A 22,116-nucleotide genomic window follows, 5' to 3' on the forward strand; every position below is an offset into this window, starting at 1 on the left:
CAATTTAGGAAACAGGGAATGTATATTCATCTCCTGTGGCTCCTTTTTTTCCCCCTATGTTCTTCTTTAATAAGGCCTCAGCATTTCATGGCCACTGAAGAATTCAAAGAATGCCATTAACCAAGATACCACCCTGCTAATTAAAACTAAATACTTGTTCTGAAAGAATTCCATAGCAAATTTCAAGTCTTACACACAGAAACTCCTTTTAAAGCCACAATATTAAAGCTTTCTCTTTTCCAGCCTTTCTTTTGCTTTTGCATTCTATGTTGAATAATTACCCCACCAAAATCTTAAGGGTGGCTTCTCATTTATTATTATTCTTTCATAATTTATAAGTTCCAGTTTTCATGATTTCAGTTCTCAAGGATTTGTTCTTTTTTTTCTTGTCTGCTTTTAGTCTGTGGCTTTACCTGTCTTCACTACAGGGGACAGAAAAAGAAAAGGAAAGAAAGAAATAAAGGGTGTAGGGGAGGGAATAAATCGCTCAACTTTACTTTTGCTTGGAGCAAGGAAAGACAAAAGTGTCTGAAAAAATTAGAAAAAGCAGTGAAAAAAATAAAATCAAACGTAGCCCCCAAACACTTCACCTTCTTGAAGTTTACATATTTTCTATTTCTGTAGTTTTCTATTTCTCTATTTCTATAATTTGCCATTTTTCTGGACAAACAGAGGGAAACTGCCACTCAGATTTGTTTCCCATAAGCTGTGGAAGTCTATCAAGACTCTGAATTCTGCTTAAAGCCCCAGGAGTGGCAGGAAGTTTTAAAAGTCTTTTGGCTATTTAAAATGCTGCTGCATTTTCCCTCAGAAAAAAATCATGGTTATCGCATCTATACTGTGAATATTTCTGGAATCCTGTCTCTTGGCTTCAGAAATGTAAGCCTTGCCTCATTGTTAACTCTGGCAGGAAAAATTTCTGTGTCATAAAGCCCCATTTCCCTGAACACAGAGAAATCAAATAGCTCAGAAGTCCACTGTGCTCATAAGCTGCTGCTTTTCTCATAGTCTACTGTCTCTTCCATCACATACAAATGTAGCTGTAAAGCAGTAAGCTTCAAAGCAACCCCCTAAGATCATGTGCTTTTCTTGTACTGAGTTTTGCTTTGAACATGCTTTTGAACAGCACTGCCTTATTATCTACATAATAGTTCTTCAAAATATTATTTCATAACTCTTACCTTTACACCTAAAGGAAGGAAGCTTGCCCGGCAGATCATCTGGAACTGGGTTTGTAATTGGAAAAGCTTGCCTCACAGCAGCTGTGACCATGCATAGCCTGCTGTCTGTGCGCGGTGTTATGGCAGCTACGCTACACGCCTGGTCCCTGAAAACAAAGAAACTGAGTTTAAAGGCAGGAGTGATTTGACATACGTAGAACATTTCCATCTCACTTCCAATATGCATGCGCAGTCCATTTACCCCCACCCAAATCAAATGAAATGTCAAAGTCCATTGATCTCTAAAACACAAATGTCTCCTGTAGTATTGTTTGGATACATGTATCACTGCCTTTTGGAGCAATACACAAATCTTAGGCCTAACTCAATATAAGGGAGAACTGTAAGGAAAATAGAAATTGATGCTTAAGGATACCCCAAGCACGTTTAGCTTTAAGACTTCAGAGAAGGAAAAAACTTGGGAATTAACTAAACCTGCAGCTCAGCAACTGCACCTCATTTAAAAACCAATCTGAAATGAAACAGAGCAGGCTTCCAAGTTTTGGACATCATGTCCTAATTTGCAATGAAAAGATTTACAAAGGTTTGATTTATTTTTTATTTTTTATTTTTTAATCAGGGGATCATCCTTGCAGAGCCTCAGAAACTGCCCCTGGCAACAAATAACTAAGCTGAAATACCACAGTTGTGTTAGATATTATATCTCTGCTTGGTTTAAGACACAGAGGAACACATGAGTACTTGCTGCTTATTGTCACAGTAGAAGATGGTTTGCTGTACTGTCCTTATACAGGCACTGACATGATCTTTCCTATCTAAAAAAACCCTTTACGTTGTGATAGGATAGCATTTCAAGAAAAGTCAGTTGTTTCTCATATCAAACTGAGAAATGGCTAAGTGTAATGTACTAAACTTTTTCCAGTAGGTATAGTAAGATCTAATCACGTAGCTGAGATAATGACTCTTATTGGGATGCTAGCAATTAATGTTGAAACAGACAAACAGATTTTTTACCATATTATAAAATACAAGACTCTATCATTTTCTGATCTTTCCCTTGCCATTACTGACTGTGCAGTTTTGGGACAAGCTACAGCTTCCACAGTGCTGTAGGTGTCGTTGTGGTAAAATATGAGTAATTGCTCCTTTTTTTCAGGGCAGCAAACATTCCTTACTAATATCTACAATATTTCAGAAACCTTAGGTGCAGTCAGATTTCCAGCACCAAGTTTTCAAAAGGTCTGGCTTGTGCAGAGCAAGAGCGGTGAGATTCCTGTGTAATAATTGTTCAGTTATTTCTGGTTCCTCAGTGTTGAGAGCTGTCTCTGCAGCCTGAAAATCTAGCGTCACAAGATTTTCAATCTAAATTCAAACCTGGAGCTCTAAAAAGCTATAGATAGGCAGCTTTAAGAAGAGCCCAGCAGCAATAGCCACACCTGCAAAGCACAACTCAGGTCCACTTAAACACCCTTAAAGCCCATGTTTTGCTTGCACTTGCACTGTGAAAGTGAACAAGCAACAATTCAATTGTTCCATTAATTCCAGAAGCACAATGTAAAGTTGAAACAGGACGAGTCCATAGCCTAAAGCACGATGCAGGTGCAATACTGATTGGGCTTGGCTGAGGCTGAATTTCACCTCTCCAGCCTGGTTCCCTAAACCTGGGAGGACAGGAACTGCCAGGGCCCAGTTTTGGGATGGGGACGACAGCACCTGAAGGAAGCCTCCCTCCACCTGGGAGGAAACACCTGCAGCGAAGGCACAGCCACAGAAGCAGGAAGATACAGCTCAGGGACATTCAGAACAATCTGCCCAGTGTTGTGCCACTCGTCACTCAGCCAGGGGCACAAATCCCATTTTCTTTTCCTTTCCCCAACTCGCGCTGTTCTCCCTCCAGCCAGATCCGCCACGTTACACAACCACACCGTGACACCCTGCACACAAGCTGTGCTCTCCAAGCATGGGCACCATGAGGGGCTCACGCCAGGCCCTGGTGAGGGGGCAGGGCTGGTTCTGTACCTCACCATGCGGAGCTGGCTTCGCTTCTGGACCAAAATGAGTGTTTGTGGGGCACAAAGGGGTTCTGGGGCAGGAGGGGGCATGGATGTGGTGCCTCCTGAAGTGCCGCTTGCATGGGGGCCTCCTGAGGGGACTGGGCACAGGGAACTGGCATAAGTGGACTGGCATGAGGGGAATGGTGTGAGGGGGTGTTGAGAGGCATTAATGCCCCCCCCAGGAGGCTATGGAGCTGTACCCAGAGCGGGCCCTGGCCTGGCCTCAGTTACCTCAGTGAGCCTCCTGCTCTGAGGGCAGGGTACTGTGCCAGGGTCACTACTGACAGACCTTGGTCTAACTTTTCCTGGAAACTACAGTGACAAAGATATTATAACCATCCTAGAAATCCATAATCCATTCTAGGTCTTCTTTCAAGCTAGATTTATTTTATTTTATTTTATTTTATTTTATTTTATTTTATTTTATTTTATTTTATTTTATTTTATTTTATTTTATTTTATTTTATTTTATTTTATTTTATTTTATTTATTGTGTGTGTGTGTGTGTGTGTGTGTGTATTCTTTCCCCTTCTACATCTCACTTTGTGGGTCTTTTTTTTTTTTTCTCTTCCCAGAGTTCTCCCACCTTGCAGCTTATGGCCATATATAAGGTCTTCCTGCAGGCTTCTCTTCCCTATTTTAAATATATATATTTTTTCCTTTCTTTCTTCCGTTGAATAAATAAACTTTCATTTTCTTCTTCTAGGTCACATTTTGAGGATTCAGCACTTCCTGTCACTGCTCTCTGCAGAGTAGGGGCTAAAGATTGTCATAGTGTTGAAGGTGAGGTCTTAACTCTCTGCTTTCATCCCCCTTACGATGGTACAGGGTACCCTGTCAAAAACAAACAAAACTGCAGTTAGCTTATTTAGCTCAAAAATGAGCTTTTTCATGGCAAATTCAGGCTGACTGTTATTGTTCTTGGTTGATCGCATGGTCAAGGGATTTTTCCTGGAATTTAGCTTAGCTAATATGAAAGATTTCTCCTTCCCTTCCCTCTTCAAAAAATATATATTCAAAAAAAAAAAAAAAAAAAAAAGGAAAAATTGTGTACTTTTGAGCCTTTGCAGTGCTTCAGCCATTTTCTGTTGTAGCCTAGAATTAACTGCATCAGGTTTTATTAATTTAATGATTCATCTTAGTTAAACCTTGCTTGCTTTTTATTCAGTTTAGCTTGAGTTTTTCCTTTTCTGTAACCCAGATTTTATTAATGTCTTATGATTTTATTATTATTGGTTCACAATTATGGTATTTTTTACCTAAATAGTGACTGATCCAAAATCCCCTGAGGACTATAGGAAGTCTTATGTTTGAAATCAGCAGCTCTTGGGTCAAGCCGACGACATCAAGTATTTGGGCCTGTCTTTCTAGTCTTGTATGACTATACTGTTGTTGTGAACCTGTTCTTACCTGTATGGCCCTGGGCCTTTGCAGTGTTGTGCATGTCTGTTTATCTGCAGACTCGCTGATAACTTGCCATTTGCTGAATCTTTGATCTTGTCAGCTGATTCACCATCCTAAGGAAGCCACTTAACACCAAACTGAAAAACATACAGCCTGTATGTGTCCTTGACTTATATAGTAGGTAAACAGAGCTTCACAGTAGAATTTATACTGAAAAATAAAAAGTGTTTTGCCCTAAATTAATCCTTCCAGACCTATGATTTCAGAAGTTGATTAAGAGGTCAATATATTAAATAATTTCATGATGTGGCTTGACAACGCAGGTAAGCTTAGATAATAGTGAATTGCTGCCAGAAGTGATGCTGACCCTTATCTCCCACCCCACCACAGGATGCATACTCCTGGTGTGTTCTTGTTTAAATGGCATTCCAGAACCATAGATTTGACTCTGTGCCTTATTGTAAATGGCGGTGGTGTAAATGGGAGTTCTGAAAATTAGCTGTGACAAAACAAATTAGCAGAGAGCAATCAATACTTTGGAAACTTGGATATATATTAGGCTAGTTTGGATTTGCCTTGAAGAAGTCAGCACTGCAGATACACGGTAAATCTAATACAAAAGCATGCATGCTGAACAGGATCAGAAAAAAATCAATCCTACAAACAAAAGCCTAATTTAAAAGAAAAAAAATATATATTTTTTTCACATCAAATTTAACATTATGCTAAGCAACTGACATCATGACTTCATTTTAAGTAAAGCCATTGCTTTAAACAGTAAGTTCAGCAAACCTGTTTGTAAACCCAATTTGTGACCTGTTTCTTCTCTTCAGTACTGGTTTTGGGTAGAGGTCCCTTGTGGTATTATTGGAAAAAAAATAATTCTGGGCATAAAAAAAAAAAAAAAGGAGACATCTTACATACTTGACAACTCATAGAGCTTTCCTTACACCAGCAAAGAGAGGCTTTAGGTATCTCATATAATTTTTTTTTTTTTTTTTTTTTTTTTTTTTTTTTTTTGATAAAGGCATAGGTTACTTTGGCCTGTCAGGTAACTTCTTTCAAAGGGCTAATTTTCACAACAAATATGGACTTTTAATCATAAAATCATAGAATGGCATGGGTTGGAAGGGACCTCAAAGATCATCTGGTTCTAACCCCCTGCCATAGGCAGGGATGCCACCCACTAGATCAGGTTGCTCAGGGACTCATCTAACCTGGTCTTGAACACCTCCAGGGATGGGACATCCACAGCCTCTCTGGAGAACCTATTCCAGTCCCTCACCACCTTCTGAGTGAAGAAATTCCTTCTAATCTCTAATATAAATCTTCCCTTTTTTAGTTTACCCCCCATGTAAAAAAAAAAAAAAAAAAAAAACAAAAAAAAAAAACAAACTTATAATAAGCCCACATAAAAACTCCTTATAATAAATTTTCTGGGGCTTATTAGGTGCCTCCAGTGTGCAGAGTAAAGTCATAAGCCATTTTCATTTCTGCAGAGAACTAGTCTACTCTGCAAAAAGAATGCAACTTCATAGTTCTCTATTGTTGTGCTCCCTAGTGAAAGAAAGCCATTTTCTTACAGCTTGCTGTGTAGCAAAATTGACACCTGACCAACACGAATCTTAAAATTCATGGCAGAAAAACAGTTTTCTTTCCAGTGAAGACAAAACTGAACATGCTTAGAACTTGACAAGATTTAACAAACTGGCTTTCAAGGAATTGACAATTTGTTTGACTTAGTTTCCTCTGTTTATGGCTTGATGAGCCATATTAAGAAAAGCAGTCTGAATGCCAGTAAACATCTAAATTTCATTATCAAACTCACCAGCTGTGACTGGATGAGGTAACTGGAAGCATTACCTATTGCATTTAAAATGCAGATTGAAGATGCTATGTGCTGTATAAATTGTGTTCCATGTTTAAAGAACGACCTGAAACAGTTGCCAGAAGAGTATGAGAAACACTGAACCTTCTACCACCCTCACTTTTCTGTATTATCCAGGAGATCCCAGAGCATTTTTCCTAGGCTAAATTAGCATGCCTGAAGAGGCATACTCTCCCCTAAAGACTGGGAATTGGTGCAAAAAAATCACTAAAAATAGCAAGACACCTGAAGAAGACATGTGGAGCAAGCATTGTTGTGCATTGACATGTTGGTGACAGGTCATGCAAGCATCATGCAGCTCTGCTGAAACAGAGTGCTCATGTAGAAGATTTGGACAAGATCAGATTTCTGCTTTACTTACTCCCTCAGCTCAGGTCTACGCCTACTCAACAGTTTGGTTATGTACATGAACTTTAGCTTTGACTGGAACTTCACCTTCCATTGCCTCCAGGTGGTTTAGACAAATTAACTTTCCCCTGTGCTGGCTGGCTTCTCTAAAGCCAAGGCTATCTCACTGGAGCTTTGTGTGCTATAACATTGCAATGCCCTAAGGCATGATTAGGCGATTTGTTTACATATAAACAGGTGGCACACTCCACCTGTACAAGTGTGTTTGTTTTTGCATAGCTACCAGATAACAGGACTATAAATTTTATTGCTAAATAATATAAACACAGATATATGATTTTTTTCCCCCTCTAATTGGGTTTTGGGCCTGATTCTGATCTTGCTTTTAGGTGGATGTAGCAGAAACTTTTGACTTACATATGCATGAAGTTAGAATAAAATTCTGGTTTGCTTTTCAATAACATTGATACTACTTATGTGTGTTACATATTTTTTTAAAACAAATTCTAAAAAACAGGTAATTTTTCAGCAAGATGAAAACATACATGATTCAAATATTATATTTATTTCTACAATGTTCCATTCAGTGCCTTATTATTTATCCATACTTTATAATGAACATGATATTTGTTTTGACAATGTTATAGGAACAACTTTTTCTGTATTTCTCTATTCTATACTGGTTTGTGGTTTTTTTTTTTTTTTTTTTTTGAAAAAGTCTTTATCTAAATAGCTATCAGTACAGATATTTCTCCCCGTTATTTTTCCTTTTACAGATTCATAATTTATCACTGCAGAAAGCTGCTATTGCTGCATGGATCCTTTACAATGTCTGAAGGAGTCCTGTAATAATCCTCTGCAGCTGTATTTCTTTGGACATTCCTGGTATGTAAAACAGGATTTTATAAGATTATTTCAATATTGTTACATCAGACTTGAAAACTAAATAACCCAGATATGTGACTGTGTTTTCTTATTCATCACATTTTTTATCCATTTACATAATTTCTTAAATTGTAAAATGAAATAAATCATACACTAGAAGTTCTTCTTTTGGAATGAAAACTGAAAGTCTTGGGGGGAAATTTTTGACCTATTTAGCCAGAAAAAAATCATACCTGTTTTAACACAAGTTGGATTAATTGCTCCCAAAGTACCAATGAAGACTTGAATTTGAATGTCTTTGTGGTCTTTCTAGACAAAAAGATAAAAATCATATGCAAATGGAAATAGCAAGCTTACGAGACACATTTGGATTTGATTTCAACTTTAAATTGCATAAGAATCTGAACCATTATTGCACTGTTAAGTTTCATCTCTTTCCTGAGTGGCTTTCAATTTTTGTTTTCAGTTTATCTGCAAAATCTAACAATATTACAGTTGCAGTGGTGGGCAAGGATTTGTTCTTGTGTTTTTATCTCTGGACACTAAGAACCCCCTTTTCCCTTTTCATACATTTCCTTTACATTAATGCTACACAGGAGGATGGGATACTGTGCTTATTAATGTACTATTATGAACAGAAGGTCAGAGGTTTTAAGGCATATAATAATTTCAATTCAAATATGTCTTCTGAAGAATCCATTTCAAGAAAGGAAACAAACAGTAAATCTGAACACTAAAAATACTGACTTCATAATGGTTTTAGGTTGTTCAATCAATATTAAGCTAATAGAAATAATCTAAATAGAAATAAATTATTTCAGAAAACAGCTTTATAGATTTATAAAGACATTTTTATGATGAAAATCTTGCATAACTAAAAGTTTTTATTTCTGCATGCTTCACTAATTTTCTACATTCTAAGATGATTAATATGCACGATCATATCTTTCTGTGTTTTGTTTCTTAGGTTTCATGTGCTGTTTATGCTTATAGTGGCATAAAAAGTTATTTTATCTACATGTACAGTGTCTTCACTTATTACTTAAGAGATCTTCTATTACAGAAGTGCCAAAAATTGCATGATAACAGAATTAATGCAGTCCACAACTATATGCCATAGGCACTAGGAAACTGCTAATGCATTTCAGTTTGTCTCACAAAGTCAAGCAGTGGAAAGCCTCTTTATAAATGTGCATCAACATGTAAGGAATGTCCTAGCAGCACTGAACTTTTCCATAGTTGTAAGATAAAAGGAAAACAGCTATCACGTGAAACATGCTGAATTAAGGACTACATTTCTTGCAAAATTCAGCATTCTTGAAAGGTAGGGTGGAATATTCTGAATTACATGAGAGATGGAGTGTGCACCTGTTTACCACTGCTAATCAAAAATAAATGCAGAATGATCAGTGCTGTTTAAATTCTGTTCCATTGTAAGACTGTTTTCTAACAAAATCATGACAGATACAGGAGGTTATAGAAGAGAAAGCTCCTGCTAAATACAAGAATCTGTTTAGTGAGGTTAATATATATGTGTGTGAATATATATATAATTAGAGATCTAAGGTTGTAATTCTTTAAGGAGACAATTCAGTTTAAGTATATCTGTTCACTGGAAGTGTATTGACTCCTTTCTGCGAAAAATGAACGGAGGGATTACTGTTTCTCTAGGGGGCTGCACCAAGAAGATAATTACATGCCCTAAGATATAATAACGTGGATAAGGGGTCTAGGGCAAAGCATGATGATGACGCTTCTACTAGTACCTTTGACTGCAGTATAGGGAACTGCATTGTGTTACAATTTTTAGCTGAGCACGTAATAACCCAGTAAACCCAAACTGTTGATATGCTATGTCCTTCTTGTCCTATTTGTGACTGTCAGCTGTCATGGTAACCATGTTGTACAGACTATAAGGGAAGGGATTTCAATGTCCCTAAAACAGGAGAAATAAGCAGGTAGGCCTTGCGAGCAGGAGCTATTTTCTGATAATGGAGTCTCACAATGAGACATGGGCATGGGAATGTTGACATCTCTTCAAGATTCCTAGCCACAGCTTTGGTGGCTAAATTGGAAAAATCATTGAGAATTTTTCTTACTTCTGCTTTGTTTGGATTCTGGGTTCCTATTAAAGCTAGTAGGCTTAAATAAATTAAATTAAATTTTTTAGAAGAATAGGATTGTGTAAATTAATACATAGCCTCTATTATTCAGAAGTTAATGCTATTATTCCATAGCATTAGTGAATTGTTTTTGTTATATCTTTTGAAATTGAAATAACCCTTCAGAAGGATGTTAGTAAAATCACAGCATGTCTTTGCCTTTCCTATAAGGGAATGCTTACTATTTAGATGACTGATAACATTACACTTCAAATTTAGACATCTCTGTAAATTGCTTTCAGTCTTGTTTTTATTTAACACATATTTTGAGTCACCACGAGCAAAACAGAAACAGTACTTGCATATTAGCACATCATTCTCCTGAGATCCCACTACTTCCAGTGATGCCTTAGAAAATCTGACATACCACCAATAGAGACCTCACTAAAGAAAATGATTTTGACCCAGAACTGTTCTGTTTTGAATTATGTGATATTCAGAACAAAATCTTGTATTTCGCTCCTCTTTTGCAATGGTTCTTATAACCTAGGCTGATGACTGTACAGCCTTAGCATTCTGCTGTTGGTGACCCTGAATATTTCTAAAAGGAAAGCAACAGAAAAATGTTTTCCCCTGTACTTTCCCATGCTGCTCCACTGAAGTGGCAAGAGAAGTTCAATCTGGATCTCTAAAAGGATGCCAATAGCACAAGAAAAAAAAAGACGTTAATTCCCACATTAAGTTTCAAAGAACTTCATCCATGCAGGCCTGGCCAACTTCCTGTCTCACCTCAATAAGTACATTCATTCCCAACCTCAGTTTTGGAATCAACGAAATGCAAATAAATGCACAGCTTACAGGAAAGTGATATTTTACAGGGAAGCCTAATGACAAAAATTCTATAAAGCATTTTCTTTCCTTTGGAAATAGACACATACACTGGACACACACAGGAAAATATCAGACTGCACTTAATACATATATAATTATTCTTTCACAGAAGTGTTCGAACGTAATAATAAATGAGACAAAGCACCAAGAAAGCCAATACAAGTAATTACATAATTGCTGTGAGAAATTGTTTGCATTGAAGTTTTTCAGGCAAATAGACTTCTGTGGATTCACTTACCGTAACTGAGCTGTGCTGCCAAGTTTAGGTCCATCTCCTTCTTCAGTCCCCTTCAATACCAGCTAGGCAGGTACCTCTAGAGAAGAAAAAATACAAAAAAAATGTAAGATATTCATGAAAAACTATTCATTTCCAAGCCCTTGCCTATTCAGTCCTTGCTTTCTCCACAAAGTACTGCTCCTGTCATTAAATCCCCAATTTATTATAGGAACCTAAGAAGTACTGTGTGGAGCCAGGGTAAAGTACACGCCAGCCTTGGTTTTTTGTTCTGTTTTGTTTTCCTTCTTCTTACCAGGAAAATACTGAAGTTGCCGTGCACAACTTGGACACAGTATACTGTTGCTTAAAAGTTAACTTTCCTATAATTTCAGGAGTACTTAAAGCTTAGACCTTGCTTAACTGTTTTACCTGATGTATTCAAATCCGGCCTGCATATGTGTGTAGAATTTGTTGCATGTAGTTCACTGACCTGTGTATTTTGTATATATAATTGACCATTGAAATCTAATATTAAACCTTTCTATAAATTTTAGGTGAAAAATGTTCTTTTCTAATGTAGTCCGCAAATCTAAACTAATTAGCAGATGAATAATCTCAATAAATATACTGTAAAATGTAGTAATGCAATAAACATCTTTACCATTGATCACAGAGTTAAGAATAATGACACCACCCCCTGAAATCTCCCCAGCCAAACACATATGCATCTGAGAAACTCTACAAGACACTGTAACATTAACATTCAGTAACTACAGGAGGTAGTTAATACCTCTGCTGTCATTCATGTGTCTGTTTTGTGTGTCTGACATCAAACAGAAACTTGGAAAATTCACAAATTGCACACTTTTTGCTTACAGTGCTCTGAATTCACATCCTAGGGTTTAGGCTGGTCCTTTGACTGTTGTGTTTGTTGCTATTATTTCTCCCCATAGCAGTTATTTGGAATAACAGGCCACTCCATCCATCATCTGTCCCACATGGCAACAAGGACATAACAGCTGTGTTAAAGGATTAATCTGACTGCAACTGACAGCTTCTGTTTCACTTATGTTCCAGAGAGTTTTCATGTGTCTGTCACTGTATTTCTTGCTTTGCTTTTGTTTAAGTAGATCTGGCCTCTGCTATCCACAGCCTGCTTGACTGCTTCATTTTCATATTATCAGTTATCATCAACAGGTTTTTCCACAGCTATGACCTTATTTTTTCCCCTGCTACTTAGGGTTAGGAATGTTAAATACACATTGATGGAGGAAAAAAAGCCTTGATTTAGAGTATTCTGTGGGCTTTCAACCTTTAAGGGCTGTTTAACCTCTTGTCAGGGGATAACAGACCATGCCTCTTTGCATGTTTATTTGCATAAATAAAATCAAAAAAAAATGCATACATTTTCAATAATTGCTTTAAATAACAAGCATTCTGTATGACAAATAGAAATTGCATACTGCCAGGAAACCTGCAGATGACCTACACTGTCCTATCCTTGCTTAAGGGGTGAAGATTCTTAGGTTGTCATGCTATTTGACTGCATTCAAAATATCAAATATAAAAATATAAAAATGTTAAAAATACTGCAGGATAGATATGGTATAGCAGGAAAACAATGCCTGGTCTGCATATTTCCTTATCTTATCACATACCTCAGAATGGTACACGGAGTCAGAATTAGATAAATACAAATGCGAGAAGTATCTTTCTCTATAACTAGCCAGAGTTAGCTCATTTTTTGTGACCTCCAAGCAAAACAGTGGTTGTGGTCCTGGAAAACAGTGGTTTGTGGTCCTGGAAAAGATTTCAGGCTTTGTAAACTTTGTAAAATTTGGCATCAATAAAACTTAATGCATAGATCAAATAAGTGAAAGGAACATCACCTGTTTAGTTATGAGGTCGTATGTGAGCTGACATTTTAAAATAGTCTCAGTACACACTACTTTCAGAGCTCTAGCTCTGTACACTGTCAGGGAACTATGAACGGAGACAGCTGGCAGTGCAAAGTGAAAAAAATTTCCACAGAAACAGTTAAATAGGCACGCTAGTCTTTTCAAAGATCCTGGGATTTTAGAACATACAAGGTGAACACTTTAGCATCAACTGAGATTACAAAGAAAGTTTCAGATAAATCTTAATCTAAAGGTTTCCTGTTGTAGAGAGGGAGGCAGATTAAATAATTGATAGAGAATATTAAGGATCATGTAGCATCCCAGGAGCTGGTAGTTTTCATTATTTGCATGCAGGATAGGGGTTTGCTCACCATCTTTTACAAGTGTGATTCAGTCCATTTAAAGAGACATTTCTCCTTTAACATGGATGTTTGTAACTGTATTGCCAATTGATAGAATTGAATAAGAAAGAACCCAATAAAATTAAATGAAAAAAGTCTCCAGTATGTAGTACATGAAACACTATAGATGTATATGAATAAGCCAGATGTCAACCAATGTTGCTGATCTTTGTATGAGGAGTGAGACTACAAGTAATTTGGCTTTAAAGTTGAAAACAAAGCACCCTAGTTGCTTTGAAGCTTTACTTTTGAAGCACTGTCAGATAGTGAAGACTGGGCAGTTGAAGTATACTCGCAGTTTGTATACTGATGTATGCTGAAGTACACTAGCACTTTGAGAGAAATGTTATAGAAGCTTAAATGATCTGAGTGGCATACCATCATCCTGCGGATCCTGCAGGGGATCTAATGCCACCTTTTTTTTTTTTTTTTTTTTGGTCCATTAAAGTAGGTTTACCCATTATACACAAAGTCAGATCTGTGATAAGGCCAGCTTATTAGTATTGATTTTAACTCACCCTAAAGAATTTTGTAGTCAAGATATGGTTTTCTATAACATCATGCGACATCATCTGAATACAAAAAAAAGACCCTAAGAACATTACCATTGTGGAAATATTACCTATTTCCCTGAAGAAGATAAAACATGTTACAACTAAAGGGTTATAGAGGTTTGAGCATCCAAATACATCCTCTATCTGGCTAATGAATGCTTGTTTACAGTGTTAAAATTAAAAATCAGGTCCAGGGAAATTACTCAGACCTGAGCCAAGCAGGGCTATTCACAGTTGTGGCCAGCCTAGGGTAGGGAAAGCTCTCACAACATCCTTGTTTTTAGGTGAAACCACGGTGTCACCAATAGAGCAATAGACAGGGAGCATGAGTAAACATCAAACCCCACATCCTTTCTCCTCTCCTTCCTTGTAAGAACTGTGCTAGATTTTTCTTTTGTTGTTATGATTTCTTAGAGTTGTAATAAAGTCTATAATTTGTGATCTGCCCACTTGTAGGAACAAGTGAAGTGCACATATACCTTATGGGTGAATGATGGTTTGAGTCTAGTTAGATGACGGCACTATTAATACTAAATTACCAGCTTCCCAGCTGACAGGGAAAAAAAAAGATAATGTGCCATTTTCTTTGAACTTCTTGCATTCTTAGCATTCTTTCCATAAATCATGTAGTAGCTGCTCTATTCATAGGAAAATGTAGAGCTGAAGCTAAATGTGGTTTTGTTTTCTTTTTTTCCCTCCCTCCACTCTGCCATTGGAGGGAGACATAATAAATTAATCTGATTTGCATGTAAGTTTGCATACACAAAGCTCTTGGCATGAACTAGCAAACAATAGGCTTTTCACATCAGAACACATTGTTCAAACAACAGCATAAAAAATAACTACTGAGATACAAGGCACATCAGTATTACCCACTACCGTCTGGTACTGATCCTGTGCCATAACAAATCCACGCCTCCAAAGGCAACAAAGAAAAATAAACTCATTGGCTTTATACCTTTCATTGAGCTGGAGTCCAAATAACTCCATAGTTCTGTGGGACATCCTGACAAGAGGACAAGTCTGCATCCAAATCAGACTGTATGCAGAATGAATAAAAAGCCTTCCCTGATGATACAAATATTATTCCTCCCCTTCAATGTGCTTCCTGGGAACACACATCATTTCACTTATTATACGTGATATAATTAGCTACTCTTCATGTAATATTGCCATGAAAATGTTGGCAGTACATTGCCAAGCACATTCCTCCTGCATCTGGTGGCATGCAGGAGTACAAATGTATTACAAGTCCAACCAGACACACCGATATCATATGTTACCTAGGCAATATATTAACCATGGAGAAAAACCTCTCCTGACATGGCATGCAGTTACATCAGAGCTTCTGAAAACTTTTCATGGAAACTACCAGCATGCCTCTGTTTACCTCTTGGAACTACACATGCAGAGTTTGATGATAACACCTGAATAATGCTTGCTCACCTTACTTCTGGAATTTGTCAGAGGTCTAGAAGCGAAAGGAAAAAATTACTGGGAAGAGCTAGTAGCTAGGAAGTGGCAGGACAGATTTGGGGCTGGAAAGGATTAAATGGGAGCAGTAGTAACAGCCTGGGGGCAGATTCCTAACTTAATGATGTCTAACATTTGAAGGATATTGCTGAGAGGCTTTGTCGTGTCTCATGTATTCCACAGTGAAAGCATATTAAAAAACAAACAACAAAATGATGTTAAGTGCAGAAAGTTTCTGTCATCCTAGGGTTAGAATGCTTCCTTCCAGTTGCCTCTAAAATGTTTAGCAGGAACAAAGGCCTGCCTGCAGTATTAAGAAACTGCAGCAGACAGACTCCACCGTTTGTTTTGGTAACCATTTCCATATAAAAATGCACCCTGCTTACACTTAAATAAATAACTTATCTTTTTTTTTTTTTTTTTTTTTTTTTTTGGCTATGAGCAAAACGCACAAATGTAGAATTTCCTAGCCTCCCAGCTCTATGAGCTGAGGTAGCTGATTTTGCATTGTCTCCTCTACCTTCCTTTGTGACTTCCGGCTCTGGCTGCCGTGTGAATGTGCTGCCCACCTAAATGTAGGTCTCATCTGTTTCAGTCTGATCTGTTCAGCCTACTATGGCAATCCTGTGTGCCCATAGCAGCGCATAAATCATTCACACTCATCACTTTATCTGCCACTGGACTGCACTGCATCTGCATTCTGAAATGGCTGCTCAACAGGTGAAGACAATGCCACATTACATATTAAGGACATGATATTAATGAGCATATCTCCCCAGTTTAAATGTGGAAACCTGTCTAGGGAGCTAGAATGCAATTAGGTAAATTAAAATATGGCAAGAACAGTTTAGGGAATACTACTATATGGATTGTGAAGTTTTAACTGAGACCAAAATGGTAAGGATATTAATTACATGGCAGTCTAGTAGTTTAGGATTACACTACTGCCTCCTCACACCAACCTTTTTGACTCAGAAAAGCACAGTACACATAATAGCTCCTTTACTGTGGCTGTCCAAGAGATGTGTATCCATGAGACTGCAAGTAACACGGGTACATCTGTTCTAGCAGTGAAGTTATGACTGTGGTGCAGGACAGAAAGCACTCATTTCCTATATGCCACTTAGGAGCCAGCAACTACTTTGCTGCTTTCAATTAAGATGAGTAGGTTAGCACCTGTCTTCCATCCTATGCTAAACCTTAGACAAAAAATAAACAGTAAGAGAAGGAGAACAATTAGAGGAGGAGATGGGAGGAACATACAAGTTATTTTGGAAAAAGCATAACAATCACTGCATGAACCAGAAAGATTCTAATGTAATTTAGCATGTTGTCAACTGTATTTTTATTTCCTAGTGTGTTTATATTTACTCATGTGCTGATCTTAAAAATTGACTCAGTCTCATGCTATTCAGCTGTGTTGTTGATTGTGCCAGTGATGATAACAGGTTAAAGAACTGGGTTTTATATATATATATATATACTATTTTTTTTTTTTAAAAAGGACAAAAGACCAGATCAACTCTGGCTTGATTTTTGTGCTACTACTTTAAATTACAGCAGTTTATTGCCTGCTTGATTTGTTGGGCATGTTAAGCATATCAAATTCCTAACATCAGCTGTTAGGAAGGCATAAAATAGTGAGCTGAAAAGCTATAAAACTGCTGGTGTAAGAGCAGAAGGAGAGGCAAAAGATGTTGAAAATAATATCTTAATAACATAAAACAGGATTATGAACACGCTCTGGTACAAATACCCAAACCCTTCAAGTGCTTTAGAGACCCGTAAAGATTCTTCATCTCTCCATTCATTTAGGTATCACCAGTACAAACAGAAAATGAAGTTTCTGTTTTCTGTATACCATTTCCAACTTGATTTTGGTAAGGACTTAGTAGGCAACAGGTTCATTTTTTGCTCATATGAAGGCCATTTCTGACAAAAAAACACTGTTTCTCACTCTGCATAGAGAAGAAAACCAGTGACTGGGGAAGCATCATAGAGTGGTATATAAAAGTGTCCATGGAAAAAAAAAATCAGGAAAAAAAATAATCCAGTAATTAATCGCTTCCTTAGACCCAAATCCAGCAAACTACTGGGTATGTGCAGAGGCCATCTGAAGCCAAAGAGCATCTAGAGGGGTTTTTGGTTTACTTTGCAGGATGAGGTGTAGCAGTAAGTATTGGTTTAAACCAACAAGGAGCCGAGTTCTCTAGTTTCCATTTCAATGCCTCTGTTTCCATTTTCCTCTGCCTCTGTTTAAGTAGAGGTTCTTGCTACTTTGCAAGGCTACGCCATGAGAGAGATCATTTCAGGAACAAATTCAAAGGAACATTTTCAAAGGAACAAATAATAGCTTTTTACAACTAACTTGAATAGGGAATGAGTAACATGCAGGTCAGAAATGAGGACTGCCTACTTCCAGAGTTTGCGTGATTGGCTGTCTTGCTTCCTAAAGAACAACAGATACCACAAGCTGGAAATCTGCACAGGACTATAACCACAGTTTACTGCAAAGAGATTTTGAAAGGAATGTTTTAGGATTTAAAAAGGCTCAAAAACAAGTTGAGGAGTAAAGCATAATTGGTATTGCAGTTCAGCAAGGACAAGACATGGAAAAATTGTTTTTGGAGAGGTATTCTGTAAATTAACAGTATCAGGTGACTGTTTATTGTGCAAATCCACTCAGGAAAGTTTCTTTGGGCAGATGAAAGTCCTTATCACCTTTCAAATAGGTCTACAACATAAATAAGAAAAACTTAAGTGTCTTTCTGCCCAGGTACTCACAGCCCTGCAGGCTTCTAGCACAGGACAAGTACCAGCTGTGACGTACTTAGCAGTAGTACTGCCAGGACTAGAGCAGTACTGTCTTGCAGTTGTCTGCACTTAAATCTGAGGAAGCTAAATGTTACTAGCAGCAAACAGCATGCTCTTGTTCAGACTTTACAGATCTTGAGATGTGGAGACTTAGGCAAAAAATCGCATAGCTCTGGGTCAGCTGCCTCCAAGTTCCATTGGAAAGAGTTGTAAGGATTGCTGTGAAGTGCTATTAGCTGGCAGTGTCATGAATTGGCAATGCTACTGGGAAGAAGTTTTACTCACCTGGGAATGTTTTCTCATGAAGCAACAAAGAAGCTATTGACTAAACTACTAAACAGTGAAGAATTTCATAATGTATCCCACCATGAGAAAACGGTTTGTTCATTGTAATTCGGAATATATCTGGCAAAGTCCCCACTGCTGTTTGCTGGAGAAGTAAATACTGGCAGCACTGGAATTTGACTTTCCTTTACAGATACCCACACATCACCTCTTGGTGTCATCTGGGAACAAGGAGTAGCATTTAATTTCTCTTTTGTTTAGCAATATTGAAATGTCCCAAGTCGTTTCCGAGTCCTAGAGTTATATACAAATCTGTAAGGCTTATGGAAATAGACATTTTCTTAAGCTGGTCTAGCTTTTCTTCTACTTTGTAAGAATAGTACAGTCTTAAATGCTTGTTTTATAAGACAGGCATAAGTGAAACATAAGGTATTTGCAAAAAAAATTAATGATATTTTGTGGAGTGTCCTGCAGTTTCTTTTTCTACTATTTTTGATACATGATCAAAGAACTAGGAAGCCATACTACATTTGGAAAACTAGGTAAACAGTAACCAGACATTTGTCTTGATAATTGTTTACCAAGCATTGAAAGAGTGTTCACTAGGCTGTAGCATTTCAGCTTTTTTTATTTATTATTTTTTTGACGTGTGCTTTAGAAGTCTCCCATTATTTACAGAAAGCAGTCATGGTTAGCAATTGTCATACCAAATTTTTCCCCTCTCGTACAGAATAGGGCAGTGTGAACTGGCTTTCACTTGCCACTGATGAAACAAGAAAGGTTCAATACACAAGCCCTGCAGTCAGTCACAAATATGATGCATCTGCCTGCTAAATTCTCTCATCATAATCACCTCAAACCTATTGCAGCACGAGTTATTTAGGTTAATGGTCCAATTATGGACCTGTTGGAGTGAGTCCAGAGAAGGGTCATGAGGACGACTGGAGGGCTGGAGCACCTCATCTGTGAAGACAGGCTGAGGGAGTTGGGGTCATTCAGGCTGGAGGAGAAAAGGCTCCAGGGAGACCTTACAGTGTCCTTCCAGTACCTGAAGGGGGGGCCTATAGGGGGAGGGACTTTTTACAAGAGCATGTAGTGATGGGACAAGGGGTAGTGACTTTAAACTGAAAGAGGGAAGTATTAGATTAGGTTTAAAGAAGAAATTATTCACTCAGAGGGCAGTGAGGCCTTGGCCCAGGCTGCCCAGAGAAGCAGTGGATGCCCCATCCCTGGCAGTGCACAAGGCCAGGTTGGATGGGGCCTTGGGCAGCCTGGCCTGGGGGAGGTGTCCCTGCCCATGGTGTGTGTGTGTGTAGAACTAGATGATCTTTAGGGTTCCTTCCAACCAAAACCAGCCTATGATTCTACGAATTATTAGTAGTATTCTTCTCAAGCCTGGTTAATTTTGACTGAACCAAAGGAAGGAATAATTACCTAAGCATTTGTGTAGACACAGTTACCAGCAGATGAAAGGCACCTACAGGAAGGGCTGATGAGTGGCTGAAAGTTCACATGCAGCCAGAAGAGCCTGTGTGCTAGCAGTTGCTTCAAACTGAATATTAAACTCCACATTCATCATCTATGCAAAACATTACCATTAATAAAGTAAATGCCAGTATAGAGTGATCTTTCACTATTTTGCCTAATCCAGCTGAAAGTTCCACAATAAGCTCAGCCCTTAAAACAAATATGAAGTACAAAATAAATTGCCATGAAGATTAATCACATTTCCTACATGTTGACAGAAACAACAGATTTGGCTGCTCATACCGCTAACAGCTTTCCACTATACCCTCATCATTAGTGCAAACTTGCATCTAATGTTGCTCTTCTGTCCTCAGGAGTCTCCTTCCCTAAGCTGTCCACAGCTACCTGATTATCTGATCAATGACCTGGTTTGGATTTGGCAGATGAGTGAGCCTCTCATTTGCATTACTGTGGCTTGATTTTGCCACACAAAACATTTTGTCTGCTGCATACACTGTGTAGGTGGGGCTCTACCTGGAGTGCTGGGGCATGAAGGACCTCGAGCGCTCCATATTCTCAGCTATGTAAGCATCTTGTATTGCAGGACTTTAGGGTTTGTGGTTGAACCCATGACAAGGTGAAGAATCTGTGCCTGTCTGTGGTAGAGGGGACAGCTGGCTGTCCAGACCTCTGCTGTGAAATCTCAAATCTTTAACGTGATTTGGTCTCAAACCTACAATGAAAAGATAGAAAGTTTAGAACTAGTACTAGAGCCAGTGCTAAAGAGTCACAGATTCACCTGCTGCAGCTGCAGGACACAGAACCAGTAAACTGTGGGATAAGAAACCAGGGAATGTGTTTCTGCTGAGGTCAGTAACAGTGAAGCTGCCCCAGGGATTCAGTAGCTAATCTTTGGTATACCTCAAACATATTAAGGAACTCATTACTCATTTCTCATTACTCAACACATGCTGTCTGCCACTGGAGGCTTCTAATCTTTGCCGAAGATTTATTATGGCAGAGGAAGGGCAAGTAGTAGCCTATTCTAATCACTTTACTGCTGGTCATGTTTTTGGTGAGACGGGAATAGCCTTTAACATCTAACTTTACATGTAAACCCGGAACAAATAACTGCAGAGTCATGGAGCACAGTAACCACAGTGGTGTCTGAAGAAAGCTGCCTCTCAAAACAAAACACACTAAGTGACAATCAATAAGAATCTTCACAGACAGAACTAATGAGAATTGTTGGAGCTCTGATTCTCTTTTCAAGCAGCACTGATCAGTAAACGTTTGTAAACTAGACTATAGTTCTGTAAAGATCAGTAGTGTTTAAAGTACATGTATATAGCAGATTCAGCTCCTAGATTAGTGGTGTTTTGTTTTTTTTTTTTTAATAGCATAGTTAACAACAAAGCCAAAAAACAAAAACAAAAACCAACAAACAAACAAAAAACACTTAATAAACAGACAAACAGACACATCCACCAACAACAGAAAAGATAATTTTCATTCCAACACCCATGTATTTACCATACTGGCAAAGTACATGAATAGGAGCATTACCTACAACAGAGCAGTGGGGCCACTCACAGAAGCATAGTTGATAGTTCCCTTGCAGGTCCTAGACTGATGTGCAGTAGCTGCAGGAATGTATCAGTTATCAATGTCAATTCCCTCTGAAAAGAAAAAATAAAAATAAAGAAACTACTTGTAAATTATCTTGGCTTGTTGCAAAGCATTTCTCTTTATAGGAGCAATTGTTCAAGCATCCTATGCAGACATCTTTATCCTCCTCATTGAACAGCAGGTTCATCGACATAGTTTATGTGTGCCAAGCCAGCTAGAGAGCCACAGGGGAGCTAACTAACCCCTGCGGTCAGGGCACCTGCTGGAAACATACCTGTGCCTATGAAGAACTGGTGTGTTGGAAGCACTTCCTCATTACCTATAGGACAAAAGTGTAATTTGATTAATAGCATGTGGGAAGCAATCAGGCACAAACTCTTGTCCTTTGAGAACAAAAAGTCAAAACTCAGTGACAAAGGAGTTGCTTCCTTCTGTCTGCTATTGTTCAGCAGTGTCATTCTCCTTAGTATAATTATCATTTTATTTTTCCCTCTCTTTCCCTGGAAGTTCACAATGGAACATTTTCCATTTCAGCACTAAGAAATCATTTTCCTCTCAGTTTTGTGAACAGTATACTCCACAGGAGCTACATTTCTAGGTATTTTGTTGTATATTTGCTGAATCA

The 22,116-nt window shown here is 38.1% G+C and overlaps 1 long non-coding RNA gene across 1 annotated transcript; it reads right to left on the bottom strand.

Annotated features, from left to right (window-relative positions):
- Positions 1 to 10,971: 10,971 nt before the first annotated feature.
- On the bottom strand, positions 10,972 to 21,549 carry LOC311444483. The gene is made up of 2 exons (XR_014697899.1): positions 21,429 to 21,549; positions 10,972 to 11,067 (listed from the first exon to the last, which is right to left on the bottom strand). It is a non-coding gene; the product is annotated as an uncharacterized lncRNA (long non-coding RNA).
- Between the last annotated feature and the right edge of the window lie 567 nt (positions 21,550 to 22,116).

Source organism: Aythya ferina, assembly GCF_964211825.1.
Source record: "Aythya ferina genome assembly, chromosome: 14".
Taxonomy (NCBI): Eukaryota; Metazoa; Chordata; class Aves; order Anseriformes; family Anatidae; genus Aythya; species Aythya ferina.